Consider the following 8,479-nt stretch of genomic DNA (forward strand, 5'->3'; position numbering starts at 1 on the left):
TTATGAAGCGTTATGCCCGCAACTGCCTAATTTACAGTAAACCTCGATAAAGGATAATAAATTGTGAGTTTAGTGTCAACGCCGCCGTTCCACCTACTGCGATAACTTCGGGAGTATCACGAGGGACTGCTGTAGGGCCGTTACTGCCCACCATGTGTATCATGACGTGATCCATAACGCTGGAAGCTCCGTGAGACTGCATGGAGATAACGCTGTTGTATATAGGAAAGTTTAGAGTTCTAGGAAACTTTAGCAAAATGCAGAAAGATCGGTGTTTGGTGCAAGGACTGGCGCTGACCCTCCAAGTAAATAAATGTAACTTATCGCGCAGAAATATACGGAGACCCATTACTCTCTGATTACTCTTCTTCTCCTTCTACTGCACTTAACGTGTTAGGCCAGTTTGGGCTGTTATGGTACCCATCTTTTTCTCTGTCTGCCAGGATCTCTTTTCCCATTTGGTTTATATTTCTTTATCTGGCGTGGTAGTCTCTCGGGATCCTGCCTTCATAGCCATTTATTCCGTTGTTTTTTGTTTTCATCCTCTTTTCTTCCACTCTTCAAATTTTCGTCTCCTTTCGAATATCTTAATTTCACATCATACAAATCAAAAAAAGTTTTGTGTCACCCAGGTTCCGAGAACTCCTGAAGACAGACGTTGACTGTGTGTATTGTTTCTCAGACACAGCCCCTTTGACTGTTCAGAGACGTCAGTAAACCCGCCCAAAGATGTAAACAACCACGCATGAGGAGCGCCTATTGGACGGAAGGCGTCCGACAGTTGATCAGTTCCAGTCATTCCACCAGGAAGGAGGTACACGGCTCGTGTTGTCTTTAGGTCAACCATGCCTAGACGGTCACTACCGCGGTTAGATCGCGTCCGCATTGTTACTTTGTGCCAGGAAGGGCTCTCAACAAAGGAAGTGTTTTTCGGACATGGTAGAGATACAGAGAGACAGGAACTGTCGATGACATGCCTCACTCAGGCCGCCCAAGGGCTACTACTGCAGTGCATGACCGCTACCTACAGATCATGGCTCGGAGGAGCCCTGATAGCAACGCCACCTTGTTGAATAATGCTTTTCGTGCAGCCACAGGACGTCATGTTACGACTCAAACTGTGCGCAGTAGGCTGCATGATGCGCAACTTCACTCCCGACGTCCATGGAGAGGTCCATCTTTGCAACGACGACGCCGTACAACGCGGTACAGATGGGCCCAACAACATGACGAACTGACCACCTCCGGTGGTCATGGAAGCAGCCGTAACGGCTGTACGATACGTGAATGCCATCCTCCGACTGATAGTACAACCATATCGGCATCATATTGGCGAGGCATTCATCTTCATGGACGAAAATTCGCGCCCCCATCGTTCACATCTTGTAAATGACTTCCTTCCGGATAACGAAATCGCTCGACTAGAGTTGCCAGCATGTTCTTCCATACATGAACCCCATCGAACATGCCTGGGATAGATTGAAATGGCTGTTTATGGACGACGTGACCCACAGCCACTCTTGAGGGATCTACGCCTTTCGCCGTTGAGGAGTGGGACAATCTGGACCGACAGTGCCTGATGAACTTGTAGCTAGTATGCCACGACGAATACAGCCATGCATCAATGCAAGAGGAGGTATTAGAGGTACCGGTGTGTACAGCAATCTGGACCACCGCCTCTGGAGGTCTCGATGTATGGTAGCACAACATGCAGTGTGTGACTTTCATGAGCAATAAAAATGGCGGAAATGATGTTTACGTTGATCTCTATTCCAATTTTCTGTACAGTTGCCGAAACTCTCGGAACCGAGGTGATGAAAAACCGCTCTAAGAAATATTGTTTCTCTTCCGTGTATTTGTTTTTCTTGTCTTTTGTTCAATATCCAAAATCCCCTTCCATATAAACCCTAGTAACGTTAAGAGAACATACATAGATATTCAAAGGGTAATCCTTTGTCGATATAACCACTTTCTTCTGTACGTCCGAAAGAACAGATAACATTGGTGATCTTGTAGCTCTCGAAGAATGGAATTACAATCAAATCCAGACCATTAACTGCTTACAGTCATTAATAAATATCAACGGGTTCAGTTGAAAATGTATGCCCCGACTGGAGCTCAAACCCGAGACCTCTTGGTTACATGGCAGACGCTCTATCCGACTGAGCCATCGAGGACAGAGAGGATAGTGCGACTGCAGGGACTTACCTCTGGCACGCTCCCCGTGGGATTCACACTTCCAACTTACTGTCCACACACTATATTTATAGTGCCCCCGCCCACTATACTCATTATTCGCGGCAGTCAGTCTACCGATTCACCGCTCTAAGAAATATCAATTCTATTCCTTGTATTTCTTTTTCTTGTCTTCACTACTCAAAATCCACTTCCATATAGGCCCTAGCACCGTTAAGAGTACATACATACATATTCTAACGGTTAATGCTTTGTCGATATAACCACTTTCTTCTGTCGTTATATGGTCGTTCCAGCTTCATGTAATTGTCACATCCTGTTTTCTCCTTGATGTCTTCCAAATACTTCTTCCTAGGTTGTTCTTTTCCTTTCTTTACCAACACTTTCCCTTCAAGAATACTAATTATGTAGGCGTTGTGCCTGAAAACGTGTCCAACAAATATTCTTTTTCTTTTCCATTTCGTTTAATAATCCTCTCTCTTCGTCTACTTCTCTTAAGACTTGCAGGTTGGTTTTTCTTTCCATACAGCTCATTCTTGTCATTTTCTGTTATATACACATTTCAGCAGGTCAATTCGTTTCCTTTCAAGCCGACCTAGAGTCAAACTTTCGTCGTGTAAAGCAATGCACTCCATACAAATGATTTTGCGAAGGATTTTCTGACATCTGAATTCATGAGTTTGCTGGTTAAAATGGTTCTCTTAGTCATAAATGCATTTTGTCAATGCAAACCTTCACCTCGATTAAGAATTTATTGTTCTCTGTGATTTCAACAAAACTGATTCATGATAAATTATGATATTATCAATTTTTATCTTTGTTTTAATTTCTCCCATATTTATTCATACTACCGTTACTTATTTGCGTTTGTTAACTTTTAATTCCCATAGTTTAATGGGTTAGCAACGCGACTGTTTAGTAACGTTTTAGTCGTATCTCTTTCTGTGTTTTATGCTTCAATGTTTTATTAATTGTTGTACATATACTTCGAAATCTATTCAACTTAATCTGTAAATCATCTTCGTATTCGTACGATATTTTACATCCAAGATAATTACTAGACACAGTGGCAGACGTATAATACGAGGCGTGTTCGGAAAGTAAGGCCTGATGAAGCCCGAAACAGAAACCACTGTGAAAACCCGATGGAACTTTGCACAGATGTGTTGGGCACTGTCTTTAATGTGCCTGTCGATCGCTTCACGTCACACTTTTCAGTTCTGAGCGCAAAGCGATCGCGTAGAAATGCCTAAAGCAACAGTGTCTCCCGTCAAGTATGCGGTCCTGGTGAGAGATTTCGCCGGAAGCTATGCAGCCCACATAATGCAAATCCCATGCGTTTCTTTCTTGAAGACAATTTTCAGCCGCATTTTGCAGGGCCAATGAAGATGTTGCTGCAGCGTTTTTGATGGGATGTGTCTGATCACCCACAATACGGCCCTTAATTGACTCCCTCTGTTGTTCATCTCTGCTCACTTGAACTGCTGGCTATGAAGACAACATTTTGGCACAAACAACAAAAGGCAGACCAGCACAGAGAAATGGCTAAAAGCATAGGCGGCTGCGTTCTGTGACAAGGGTACTGGAAAGTTTGTACAACGCCACTACAAATGTCAAAGTCGGAGCGGCGACTATTTAAAGAGGTAGCTGGAAGGTGTGGATAACTTTTATGAATGAAATTTTTTTTTATTTTCATTGGGGTTTTCATTTCGCGACAGATCGGTCCATACTTTCCGAATACGCCTCGTATCTTAAGCGACCTAAAGAGAAACGACGGCCGGCCGTTGTGGCCGAGTGGTTCTAGGCGTTCAGTCTGGAACCGCGCGACCGCTACGGTCGCAGGTTCGAATCCTGCCTCGGGCATGAATGTGTGTGATGTCCTTAGCTTAGTTAGGTTTAAGTAGTTCTAAGTTCTAGGGGACTGATGACCTGAGATATTAAGTCCCGTAGCGCTCAGAGCCATTAGAACCATTAGAGAAACGACGAGATAAAACAAATATGAGGAAACAGCTGGCAGGCTGAGATTCGTCGGAACAATACTAAGGAAAAGAATATCATCCATGAAAGAAATGGGCTTCAGAACAATTGTTCGACCGATTCTTGAACACTGCTTGAGTTTCCAGGTGTGTAGGATTAATAGCGAAAATGAAGATGATCAAAGGAAGAGCATTTCGTAATGATTTCGCTCAGAAAGCACTAAGGAGTCACTGAGAAGCTCATCAATTTCCAATGGCAGATACTACGAGGTGCGCCGTGCTTCACCGAGAGGCTTGCTGTTAAAATCCAGAGAGTGCTCGTTCCAAGAATAGTCAGGTAACATTTCACTTTCTCCGACAATGACGCGAAACGACAGCAGCGAGAAAATCAGGACTCGTTTGGAGCGCTACCGCCAACTGTTTCTCTCAGGCACCATTGCGCATGAAACAAATGTAGGAGCAACTAATAGCGGTACCACAAGTGATCCTCGCTTACACACTGCAATGTCATAGGTAAATTGAAGGTGCAGGGAGTAGAAAGGAAAGGAACTACTGATATCAGCTGCGGAATTAACGGTGACAGGTGAACATGTTTGCTCGACCGGGATTCGAACCCAGGACCTCCTGCTTGGTAGGCAGTTGCGTTAACCGCTGCGCCACTCAAACACAGTGGTTTGCGCAACTTCGCCGACTACCTCGGCACGTCTCTTGGCCAATACACATTCACAGCGAGCGCCACCTATGTGGAACCCATGTCCTCCATGCTCGCTACTTGATTCCTGCGGGAGGTCAGACGTAACTGTGCATCCGCACTGGAAAAGGTGGGTTCGTTCCCATTGACGCGAATCAATTACATTAATGTGTGGAGTATGTTCTTTCCGACATGTCCGAAAGAACAGATATCACACAATCATATAAGTACTGTAAGGTGGTTGCCAGTTCATAAGCTCAAGTGGCCAAATACTTGTGGAGTGCGCTCAACATGAACCATCGTGACCTGTGAATATGTTCCGTACAAAATTCTGATTGTAATCACTAACTTGTTTGAAAATTCTAGAATAGAACTATGAGAAAATGTAGTGTGTACGAGAACCGATCCAGGACAATAAGCTAAAAGATTATGAGACAAGTGTTCGGAGTAAAGGAAGCTTGAGGCAGGGATGCAGTCTTCCCTTTTTGTTCAATCCGTACATTAAAGAAGGACTTGTGGAAATAAGAGAAGGTTCAGGATCGGGACTGGAATTGAGGGTGAAAGGATATCAATCATAGGGTATGGTTACGAGAGTTTTATCCTTTGTGAAAGTGAGGAAAAGTTGTAGGATCTCACTAATGCAATGAACAATCTACGGAGCACAGAATTTGGACTGAGAATACACTAAAGAAAAACAGAAGTACTAAAGGGCAGAAACTATGAGATTAGTGAAAAAGTTAAAGAGTCAATATTAAGGGCACGTAGTGTGGACGAAGTGAAGGAACTGAAAACAAATTTACATACGACGGATGAAGTAAGGCTGACGTAAGAAGGAGCGCTGGCAAAAAGAGTATCGCTCGCCAAAAGAAGAATACTTGTATCAAACATAGACTTTTAATTCGAGAAAAAGTTTTGAAGGCGTACGTCTGAAGCACAGTACTCTACGGAACTGAATCGCGAGCTATGTGGAAAACCGGAAAAGAAGAGATTCCAAGTGAACGAGCATTTGTGTTTCACAAGGATGCTGAAATTTAGGTGAACAGGTAAGATGAGAAATGAGCCGTTTCGGAGCAAATCGGAGAGGACGTTAGCAGGGCTGTCTACTGTCGTAATGGTTGTTTGGGAATGGTTTTCACTACCACCTATACTTAAGCCCTTCGTTTACCCAGACATTTCCTAACAGAGGTTATCTATATTGTTTGGCTTTTGTTGCGTCTCCGCAGCTTTGTCACGAGATTATCACAGAAAATTATTGTAGACTAGTGTCGTATTTCAAGTATCGATTGTTTGTCGACGCTTAATGCGGCAGCTCAGTGTATTGGTGAGAAATGGGGACAACATCTCACTGAAGATCACTTGCTTTTAATTAATTTGACAGATGTATATACGCAGAAAAGTTAATCACTGAAAGAATTTAATAACAAAAATAATAAAAAACGACATGTGTTTCAAGCAAGTGGATGTTTCTGTTCCTGAACATGTGGCGAGATTATGCACTTGTGGTAGTCGGTGACGCAACACGTTTCCTATCTGCGGTGTTTGTCACTTTCTCTCCGGACTTTGGAGTCACGTCTTCTTGTTTGTTGAGAGGAAACAGCGGTCTCAAGTCGAGATGACAGCACCATCTATTGCCTCTCGAGTGCACTAGGATCCTTTTGGATCCGCCCACTATCGGCCAGAGATACCGTATCGCCCTAGTGGTGCGTATGGCTCACTATCTGCCACACATCCACTGAGGAGTTCCCGGTATTTTGTCCTACTGCATTGTATTTGGCATTGCGTTTGTGTGTGTGTTTCAGAGAGAGAGAGAGAGAGAGAGAGAGAGAGAGAGAGAGAGAGAGAGAGAGAGAGAGAGAGTTGTAGGTATTTATTTAAAATTCTTACCCACCAAAAGACAAAACTCAACCTAAATCTAACGTTTGTTTCTCGTAACATGAAAGCTTTGAATACCTAAAGGAAGAAAGGAATTTTGGGGTTAAAGTTCCATCGAAAACAATCATTAGAGACGCAGCTCTAACTCGAAATCAAGAAGAAACCATATTCACGTTAGCCTTAAGCGATGTAGGGAGATTACGAAGAACCTAAACGTGGGTGGTCGGATCGGGATTTGAACCGCAGTATTTACGAGACAAGAGCCTTACTATTGCGCCACTTCGTTGTATACTAAATAAATAAAGAGGCGATCATTATGTACACAGTTAGACAGACAACTTTACACCTAAAATAACTTTTCATTCGTTAACGATACTTGCAATCGTTCACCTAGATGCAAAGTGACCAGGAGCTCATGACATAAAGACCAACGCGTTTTCTGAACTTAATAAATCTGCGAGACAGGCATCAAAAATGTGTTGAAGGGAAATGTGGTCTTTTTATTCCAGAACAGCAGATGTGCACTAGGCAAATTCAATGATACGACTTTTTTGCAGATAAAAATACATGGATGTTTGAGCTGTTGGTGAGGCAATTTGAATAGCGCGCCGTTAGACAGTTAACACCATCTTGACAAAAACTTGTGTTGTCGGGTTGAAGCGCAAAGTCATGCCTGAGCACCAAACTTTGCAAAGGTTTAAAAATTTTTTGCAGGGAGAGTATCAGCGATTGAAACACGCTCCTTGAAAAAAAGAAAGTGTAAAATCTGGTAAAGTTTAACGTTTAACTTTTGGTCTAAATCCGGCAGCACAAGTTTCCGCCTTTATAGACTATTTCGACATCATAGTTTTATTACCTTCCTTCGATCAAATGATAACGTTGTTGCCATGATTACGCTATAGTGTCCAATGTTTGCATTAACTTCAAGGTAAAGCTGTGGAACGCCGTGGTTCGTCGGTAAAAAGCACCTGCATGATGGAAACCTGAGTGAAATGATCTGCACGTCGAAATGCTCGTCTAAAAACACCAACACAGTGTTTGCAGTATGTAGCCTTGCACCATCTTGCATGAACCACTGCTTGTTGAAGGGCAAGGCAGTAGCAAGAAGCTGTGGAATGAAGCTATTGCGAAGAATGCTCAAATAACGCTCGCTGTTCACAGTTTCTTCAAAGGAAAAGGGTCCAATAAGTCCGTGACTGGAAATTGCTGCCCACGCTGTAATCCTCGGAGCATAATGTTGTCGTTCATGAAGCACTTGTAGGTTTTCAGTGGCACAAAAGCGTGCATTTTGTTTGTTAACCACACCGTCTAAATGAAAATGCGCCTCGTCTGAAAACCAACCGTTGTTGAGAGTTTCTTCCCTATCCTCCGCCCACTGAGCAAACAGCAGTCTCTGCTGCTTGTGTTCTTCAGTGAGCTTCTGTGCACAGGTCATCTTGTATGGGTACATATGGAGGTCACTTTTAAAAATGCGTTGAACGGAGCGTCTGGATATTCTCAGTTGCACTGCTGCCTTTCAACTCGATTTCCCGGGACTTCTCTGTACAGCAACTCGTACCGCTTCAATATTCTCCGGCGAACAAACAGGCTTAGTTCGAGGTCGCTTCGCTTCCAATACTGTTCCTTTCTGTACAAATTTATCGTCCAACCTGTGGATGGTCTTCTTGCAAGGCACCCATCGTGTGTTAAACTGTTGTCTAAAACGCCTCTGAGTCACAACAAGGCTTTTCGTTTCATGAAAAAG

The 8,479-nt window shown here is 43.4% G+C and overlaps 1 non-coding gene across 1 annotated transcript; it reads right to left on the bottom strand.

Annotated features, from left to right (window-relative positions):
* Nucleotides 1-4,765: 4,765 nt before the first annotated feature.
* Trnag-acc (transfer RNA glycine (anticodon ACC)) lies at nt 4,766-4,839 on the bottom strand. Its single transcript has one exon. It is a non-coding gene; the product is annotated as a tRNA-Gly (tRNA).
* Between the last annotated feature and the right edge of the window lie 3,640 nt (nt 4,840-8,479).

The sequence above is a fragment of the Schistocerca gregaria genome, chromosome 2, assembly GCF_023897955.1.
Source record: "Schistocerca gregaria isolate iqSchGreg1 chromosome 2, iqSchGreg1.2, whole genome shotgun sequence".
NCBI classification, from domain to species: Eukaryota; Metazoa; Arthropoda; class Insecta; order Orthoptera; family Acrididae; genus Schistocerca; species Schistocerca gregaria.